At 36.5% G+C, this 9,766-nt stretch overlaps 1 protein-coding gene across 4 annotated transcripts in view; it reads right to left on the bottom strand.

Moving 5' to 3' along the window:
- Window positions 1–9,053, bottom strand: part of RhoGAP19D (Rho GTPase activating protein at 19D) — a 194,004-nt gene extending 184,951 nt beyond the window's left edge. For all 4 annotated transcript variants that reach the window (XM_077427721.1, XM_077427707.1, XM_077427713.1 and 1 more), the window contains exon 1: window positions 8,697–9,053. The gene's annotated coding sequence lies outside the window, so the exon portion shown is untranslated. The remainder of the gene's footprint in view (window positions 1–8,696) is intronic.
- Window positions 9,054–9,766: the final 713 nt, after the last annotated feature.

Genomic DNA, 9,766 nt, shown 5'->3' on the forward strand with positions numbered 1-9,766 from the left:
ATGTGTGTGAGCAGTGTTTCCGAGGAGCACTGGCACTCCTACGAAACACTCCTCGCACACATGCAACTATTGACTGTGCGATAGAGATACAGCCATATATATATATATAAAATAACATAGATGAGGCATTGCAAACAAATTTTACCCAACAACAACAACAAAGAAAGTAATAAAAAAAAAGAAGGAAGGCCAAAATGTGAATCGACTTATCGAAGCCAGCTACCTACCGAAAGAGTACATTAATTTTTGGGTGCACTCTTCAAAAGGGAGATAATTTTCCGAGCGCCAGGACCCATCTACATATGTTATTCCACATTCATGGATACAGCATATGACAAGCCACCACTGGGCCCTAGTAGTTAAAATAATTGTTAATTTTGAAGAAAAAAGCATTCATTAAAGAAAACCTTAAAAAAGATTATTCAAAAAACGTACTGGTACGAAAAGTTTAGTACAAGCTAAGTACAAAGCTTGCAACCTGGCAGATTTTTTTTTTCAAATTACATGGAATAACAATATTAAAAAAATTTTTTAAAAACATACCTCTTCTATAATTTGTATATAAAATTATTATTTTTAATAAAAATACCAATAATTTTATTTTACTACCGCCATCTATGTTTAAAACTAATAAACAAACGGTGGATAAACGTCAACGACTATCTCGCCGGCAGATTTCAAACGCGTCTTACACGATATTTTTGCACCATCGTAATGGCGGAGGATCCATTTACTTATATTGATGACCAAAATGAGCAATATGGCAAAGTATGAAAACGATCGGATAAGAGATAAGAGATATAAAAAATTACCACTAACACGAAAACCATGTGAAATGCAAAGGAGGTATGTAAAAAAATGGTTTCAACAAAGTAGACTGAGAGCCCGGTCACATCGAGTAACTTGCGGACAACTCGGTGGGTGACTTGGTTGCGCGACCGGATCAAATGTATACAGTTGTATGGACCATGCCACACTAGACAACTCACCGGTTGCCCAGGCTACAAAGTCATCCGATCAGCGAGATCGGTTGTCGGCGATCAGTATGATCAAGGTGATTTTTTTTTATTACTCGAGTGACTGGCGCGATCCCTTAAAATGTATAGCGTTGTATTAAGGGGTGCCACACTCGGTGATTAATTACCAGCAAACTATGAACACGTGTGACTGTACCGTCACATATTGAAAACTCTTAGTGAGCGGATTCTTGGTCGCCTCTGGTTTCCCGAGTTGGGTGACTAATAGCGACCACAAGCAACTACGCTTGGGCAACAAAGTCACTCGCAAGTCACCCAGTGTGGCCGGATCTTACAAGCAAGCCCGTTGAGAGTGAACCCAGCCCCTTTTCTTGGGGGGTGACTTAATTTAGAATTTCGAAAACAAAATATTCCCTTAATTCAATAGTCTAATAATTATAAAAAAAAATAATAGTCGATTACTCGATAAGATACATACATACACATCTATTCCACATTAAGGACACATTCGTGGCATATAAATCGGGAAATATCCACGCATTTATCGTAACTTTAGGCTTATCGTAAAAAGATAAAAAATTTTTAACTTGTTCGGCCCTTATCGGTGTTTGATATAGAAATGCATCGATACGAAGTTCCCTGTGTTTTTTTATACATATCCTTTTTTTGTCATATTCGAACATTCCTTATTGAGAATGATGTTATTAACACCTTGGCGGTCTGCTCTAATCGAATGATGCAACGGATATCCAGTTGAAACGATAATTAACAACGCTTGAATTACATACATGCATATACGTAATTTATCATCAAATGTGGCCATCGCTATGTATAAAGTAGATTATCATTCGCAGTATCGTAATATTCACGACTAAATAGCACGTAAGCCAAATCATTGAAAAAATTTTAAGTATGTATTTACATATAATGCATATGTATATATATATATGCAAATATATAAAGATGATATGAAAACGCATTAAATATAAAAAAAACGTAAAGGAGGTATGTAATAAGCATTGTCTCACTTAAATTATGCATATATAAAATCTTTTATCTATTTTATATTCATGATAAATTTATTAGCTGTATTTGCATTTATTGCGAAGACCGGCTGCAATTCATACTTGTATTGGAAAACTTGTAGCAATCAAATATTAGGGCCTCATTTAAATAACAGTAATGTGAACCAACATCGTAAAACTTCATAGTACATTGGGTACAAAAAAAGTAACAACCTGATCCAACGCAGCGTCTATTGAAATACAAATGTACATGTCTCCATGAACGGTTCCACAAATAAGCGTCTACGGACAAAATGTCTAACGACACAAAGTCTACAACAAAATTATTACGCGACTAAATGGCAATGGACAAAATGTTCATGCGACATAATGTCTACGGAGAAATTATTATGTAATTCTGTTGAATGTGAAAAGCATTTACAATTGACACTGTAAAAAATAGTTATAACGACCAACAATATTAATTTAGTGTACCTATTCAAAAAAAGAAAAAAAATGTTATTTTCGTTTAAAAAAATCGTTTTTGAACATATGAATGTTTTATTACGCGACATAATATCTGTAGAGATTATGTCGCGTATCATTTTGTCCGTAACCATTTAGTCGGGTTATCATTTTGTCGTAGACGTTGGTGTCATTAGACGTTTTGTCGGGACACCACCAAGAACACTTGGCAAAAAATAATGATTTCTATTCTAAGGACAAAATAAATATGAAAATCAAGCATCACAATTGACTTGTGACAAGTGATATGCAAGTACACGCCTATAAGCGTTCCATCAAAGAATCTCCAACTCTCGGTACATCAAATCTGGAGATTGCGCGATAAAATTGCGAACAAAACCTGGACCTAACTCGGAATGGAGCGATTCTGTCGTGTTCTGCGCACATCACACGACACGATGACAACATAATTCCAGTTCATTATCTGGTCACGTTTTCAATCGGCTCAAAAACACACAGAGCGCATTGTTTGTTGCCAATAATCAGATTATTCGCAGTAAATATCACCAGGTCGGACAACGGGAGAGAGAGACGACCGAAAATAGACGAGTCGAGCCAAAACCTACATACATATTACACATAACGGACCAAAGGGTCCCAACGGAACGTATTTTCGGATAGTGGAATATCGAATAACACATCATTATCAGAATTGCATTTCACTCAAGTTCAACATGAAACAGAGAAATAAGCGCACACTAGCCGATTACGTGTGACACACTAAAAACTCACAACGTGCAAGCACTTTATCAACGCCAAGACTTGTTGGCCTTGCGCTTCATTTGATTTATTCGAAGGCACCGTGTACATTGAAAATGTCTCATAAATGACTTTCTTCGTGTCCTGTCTGATTTTCATATTTATGGTCAGCCTGTTGCCTCATCAATTCACCCACATTTAGGTTACTGTGTAGTATCGACTCAGCGAACAGTGTGAAAAATGGACTTCTTCTCTTCTCTTTCTTTCGCAAAATTACTATTTGCTATATATGTATGTATGTACTACTGGCTGCCTCGTTTGACATTTACTACGATATAGTGGCCTTTTTATATCAGAAATGCCCACAAGGTGATCGACCGGGATATCGTACAAACAAATTAGCTAGGCACCCCTAATATTTTCCAGAACCAATAGCACTAAATTTTGAACAATTATTCCTTATGTAGAAATAGTAGAAGCAGTCAGAAAATATTTATATTTAGGGTAAATAGTAGACTTGTCCGGTAACAAATAAGAAGAAATAAAGATGCATTTGGGCGAACATCTGAAGACAAAAACTTCGATCAATGAGGTTTTTCAGCGATGACGTATGGATGTGAAACTTGGACATTGAACGCCAAGATTCTACACAAATTTCAATGCACTCAAATAAGTATGGAACACTATGTTCAGAATAACGAGAGATAGGAAATGGAATACGTGGGTGAGAAGTACGACAAGGGTAGTAGATATAGTGGAGATTGGAATGGAAATGGGCGGGTAACGTAGTTAGAAGAATGGACGAAAGAAGTGCTTGAATAATACCCGAGAGAATGTAGAAGGGTGAAAGGAAGGCCGCAAAGAAGATGGGTGGACGAAATTATAAAAATGTGTGGGTTGAGATTGGGAATGAATAGACTTAGGCTAAGGTCTGGTGCAATTGCAAATAACTAGAGACCATTCCATTAGTGTTCAAAGCATAGTTCTTATAGCAAAGTTCGTCGAACAATATATACCAAGTTAACTTTAACGAGGGATAGCGACTGATGGATAGTATGCTGAACGTTACCCAAGCAAGTTTGTTTTCAGTCAAATTAACAGCAGAAAGAAGATCGAACAACGTATAGAATCATGGAGTACAAAGCCTCAAGGGGCCAACACAATCGTACGGCACAGCATGCCTAGGTAGACTGCAATTGGGATGGGCGTATTCTTTCATTTTTAATTCGAACGAGCTTATTACTTCGACCACTGTCTCCTGCATTTCTTCAAATATGGGAATCACCGTTATCGATCACTGTCAAACCTGTCAATACAAAAAAGATAAAATATCACCGAATAAACTCCAGGGGGTGAGTTTTAGCCTAGATAACCATAGAATAGACCAGGCGTGCTAGCGGTTTTTTGACATGTACAAAACTACCTTAAAAAAACACGTGCCGCGTACCACTCAGTATGTCTGCACCCTTGAACTCTCCTTCGTTACTTATATTTATTTATTTAACATATTAGCCAAAGTGACATTACAGAGATCTCCAACGCGTCACTGTGGCCGGTAATTCAGTAATAATAACATCATAACAGTAATAATAACTTATAAAAATAACAATATTGACACAACATCATTAAAATCATAAAAAAAAACATAGATAAAGTAATAACAATCATTCATATTTAAAATAGGCAAAATCAACCACTGGCATTCCTCAACAACCACTCAACCAGATTAGTATATTTTATATTGAAGAGGTCAATTTCACCAGAAATCCGGTTGAGCAGATATATAGCCCTAGATATAGGAGCCGTTGTCAACATATTTGTGCGAGCCACAGAAGGAACAAACAAATCACGATATCTCAAGTCCCTGAATTTGCTAGGTGCATTAAACCTAAATTCATTTAGAACCTGAGGATTGTGAATTATCCCATTCAACAGCTTAAAAAAGTGCCTTCCCAGTAACATATTCCGACGAGACTCCAATGAGTTGAAACCTAACGCCCCTAATAGGAATGCACTAGGATATAGCCAAGGATAATAACCATACTGTTTCAAATAAAGATATCTGAGAAACCGTTTTTGGATTCTCTCAATCTTCAATGAATGAGTTATATGGGTAGGATTCCATATAATAGAAGAAAATTCTAGAATACTACGTACTAAAGATTCATAAAGAATTTTAAGCACCAACGTACTCTGGAAAGGTTTGCTAACTCTTAGTAAGAATCCCAGCATTTTTGTGGCTCGCAAACAAATATTGTCTATGTGTCGTTTAAATTGAAAATTATTCGAGAACAAGACCCCCAAATCACAATATTCATCCACAAACTTTAATTCAACACCACTTAGGCGATATGGATAAATCAAGCGATTTGAAGATCTTGCCACATTGAGAACACAGCATTTTTGAATGCTAAAAAATAATTTATTATCGACAGACCAACTTGACAGCGCATCTAAGTCCAATTGGAGAAGGGCTGCGTCACTATGAGACTTAACTGTCATAAAAATCTTAAGGTCATCGGCGAATAAAAGATAGTCTGAATACTTGATTATTTTTGAGATGTCATTAATGTAAATTAAAAAGAATAATGTCCCTAAGTTGGACCCCTGAGGTACCCCAGAATGTGAAATAAACTCATTTGAGGAATTAGGGTGAAAATAGACAAATTGCCTCCGATTTTCAAAGTAATTTTGTATAAGTTGCATCAAGCCATTTGATAACCCAAAATTTCTTAACTTCACAAACAAAACATTATGGTCTACCATATCAAAGGCCTTCATGAAATCGGTATATACTACATCAACTTGGTTTCCCGCGTCAACCATATATACCACAAACATAGCAAGCTATCCCATACCAATGTCCTGTCAAATTGAAATATCTTTCATTTAATTATGCTTTTAATTGAAATACCAGAATTACCATCATTATGAAGCGGCTCTGGGAGCGCGACACGCCCCGGAGATACTACATGAATTTGCGAATACATAGAACGTGGAGTTACGTAGTTGCATATCAACCGTGAGATAATAAGAAACTAGTCTCCAAACCGCAGGGACATGATCCAATTCAACGAGTATGCATTATACATCTGAACGGGTTATTCGGAACACACATAGGCGAATGCAATCGATAATGTTCGATAACTGTTTTGCATTATACACGGTGAAATGATCCAGGTATAATGTACCATGTACAATATATGCATACCCGTATAAATGGTATCAACGTAAGTTGAATGTGTGCATTATGTCGTGAAGCGTACAGCTAATCAAGAATGTATAGACCTGGCGAAAGCTTCCAACGTTCTGAAAAGAGGTTGTGCATATTAGATACACGAGTGCATGTAACTTGTGGGGTACATTTAGTACACATGTATACGGACTTACAGTTCAGAACGGGTGCAATTTATGTCTGGAAATTTTCAGGTTTGTCAAAGGTGAATGTGAAGAATTCGACTTTTGGTTGGAAATATTTATGGGTTTTTCAAATATTGATCATTAGCAAAGTAGACGCACTAAATACATAAACGATGTTAAGTTGCGATAGAATCGATAAGATAGCGATCTACCCGGTTGCGGTGTGCAGTGAGATTTGATATCTATTTTCCTCGTTATTGAATCTGCATACTGCAGCAACGTATGCATGCATACTATTATATGGATGCAAACATTAGAAAAATAAACAATTACGTATGTATGTATGTACTTGGTTATATCCGACTTTGGAATATGCATGGTAGCTTTTTATATGAAACAATCATTCAGAAGTCTATATTAACAAGTTACATTATTTTGCATAATATGTTCAATATATAAAACCAAAATTCAACTTTTTTTCGACTATTCTATACTTATAACATAAAATCAAATACTATATAGGTATGCATGAATTTGAAAGAAATTTCGTATTACATAACCAACCCACATTTGTAATTTCTTGGCACAATCTTTGTATGTAAACTTCATAAATCTTTTATTTTTATAATACAATATAAAATCAAACGTCTCATCATAAGTTCTCTCTAATGTTGCATTCAAAAGATTATCAAAAAAGACTATTTAATTTATTTTTTAGTAAATATGCATGCTACACTGTCGTGCAAAAAAATGATCACCTAAAGATACAATTACAGAAATTCAATAAAACCATTATGTATCTTAGATTCAATACAACCTCACCATGTTTATAGTTTTCTTGTTCTCAATTTTTTCGCAAGTTCCATATTTACATCCTTGGTCATCTCATTTATTCTATTTCTAACACTCAGTGGCATTTCTTTGACATTTTCATCATCTATTCTCAGAACTTTTTTGACAAAAAATGATATAACAGGTTTAATAAGACCTACTTCACAATGTGGTTTTTTTCCCAGATTTAGCTACCTGCACATGAGAAAAGAAATATCATAAATTAGCATGAGAGAACGATTTTTGTAAACATTTCGTGCAGAGCAATGAATTTATTCTTGATATTTTTTCACATTACTCTTTTAATTATGTAATTGATTCAGCGTATAGTTCACATTGGTGCCATGTTTCTTCTTAAAAAGCGTTTCAAGAACTTTTGTCAAAGATTCGTTTGTCAGTGTTCGCACAACAGGCATAAAGGACATCATATTCATGAGTAGTGAATGAAATTAATGATTTGCTCATTGCCCCCCTAAAACATATTCGAATTGAATATCAAAATTTGGACACGCTGGTTTAAATTATCGATAGATTACTGAAAACTCATCCAAATCATTAAACCGTAAATTATTGCACTTTTATACAATCAACGTTTATTATATAATATTATTATTTTTACGTAATGTTAACGCTGAAAATATACATATGTATAAACATCAACAGTTTTCATTCAAAAACAAATAGTAAAATTAAAACAAATGCTCGAACGGCAATATAGTCATATAATATTAAAATTGAAATTGTACATTTTTAAATAACGGTTCATGCAATGAATCCGTCTGTAAAAAAAGTGTGCTGCAATTGGTGTATACTTTTCGCGAATTCTTATCAGCAATTGCAAATTATCAGATTGAAATGAACGAGTCGAGTGACAGGTAAAACGAGAGACGGACGTGGACATTATTCAAACAATATTCGAATATACGTGGTTCAGTGTCGTTACATAGACCAAAATAAAAACAAAAGAAAACCGTTAAATTTGAAATTGAAAAAATAGTCGAGTAAAAGTACGCACATGCACACACAGAATAGTTGTTTGTATCGAGTGAAGTTGCGATAACACCGTTAATTGCGAGCAAAAAAACGAGGTGATGAAGAGCGCGTGGGTTGACGGGACAAAGGGGGAGGGGGAGGGGGAGGAGGGGGGGGTTCAGGGTGAGAGGAGGAGAGCGGGGTGCTGAGTGTGGAGTGTCGTGGAGTGTCGAGTGTCGAGTGTCGAGTGTCGCGTCGCTACGACTTCCCCGTCCAGGGCAAAGCAGGGGTGGTGAGGTGGTGGGGGGCAGAGTTGTTGTCAACTTACGTGCGGGAGGTGGTGAGGTGGTGAGGTGGTGGCGCACCAGTGCCGCCAGGGGGGCGCAGCGCACCACGATCCACGCTCGCCGACGGATCCACGAGGGTCGAGGGCGGGGGCGGGGGCGAAGGTCGGCGTTCGGTGTTCGACGTTCGAGGTTCAGAGGGCGAGGGGGGTCGCCTCAGTGCGGGGCGCGCATGCCGGGGAGCCGCACGAGGGACAGCGATCGTAACTGGCGGGACCGAGGAAAAAAGGACACTGATACTCCGGCGCACAACCGCGCGCCGCCGAGCGCGCAGCGGACTGCTTTACCCGCTGTACCAACACTAGCAACGGTTGACGTTATTGGCCACAGCGGCTTCGAATAGCGACCCGATAAATGCCAATCAATACGTACAGACCCGACGCTTTGTCGACCATTGACGCCTTCAATTTTGGTTTTTATTTTATTTTTTGCGCTTAAAATTCTGTTCGTTTTGTAAATAAATCTTTTTTACGAGTTATATAAAATATTCTCGTAGTTTTATTTTATCGATTTTTTTTTACTCCAAAACATTAATGCCTCCACAATTTTCAACATTAATTACTTGTTAGGTTTATTATCTTATGGAAGACTAACTTATTGTTTTTAATTAGGTCTGAACTCTATAACAAGGTGCTCTAATGCTATCTTTTTCGAAAAAAATCAACGATGATTTTTTTTATTTTCATCACACTGATAGTAAAGAGCACACATGTTAAAGGGGTCGAAAAAAATAGTGAAAGAAAAATCGAACAAGAGTAAACTGCAACTTCCGGTTGACGGATAATTACCAAATTTTATAAATAACTTGGTATTGAGCTTAAACTTGTAGAGGTTAAAAACAACTTAAACAAAAGGTTTCTGAGAAAAACATAAAAAACCGTAATTCTCTAAAGTAAAAGTACTACTTCCGGTTCAGGTAAAAATATTTAAAAAATATGAGGGTTTAAAATTTTTAATTTCTATTACATGTAAAAAAATTTGAGTCCGATTAGGTTAGCGGTTTGGGAGATACAAATTGAATTTAAAAACTTAAAAAAAGGATACATATAAGGGG

The sequence above is a fragment of the Arctopsyche grandis genome, chromosome 1 (assembly GCF_051622035.1).
Source record: "Arctopsyche grandis isolate Sample6627 chromosome 1, ASM5162203v2, whole genome shotgun sequence".
Classification (NCBI taxonomy): domain Eukaryota; kingdom Metazoa; phylum Arthropoda; class Insecta; order Trichoptera; family Hydropsychidae; genus Arctopsyche; species Arctopsyche grandis.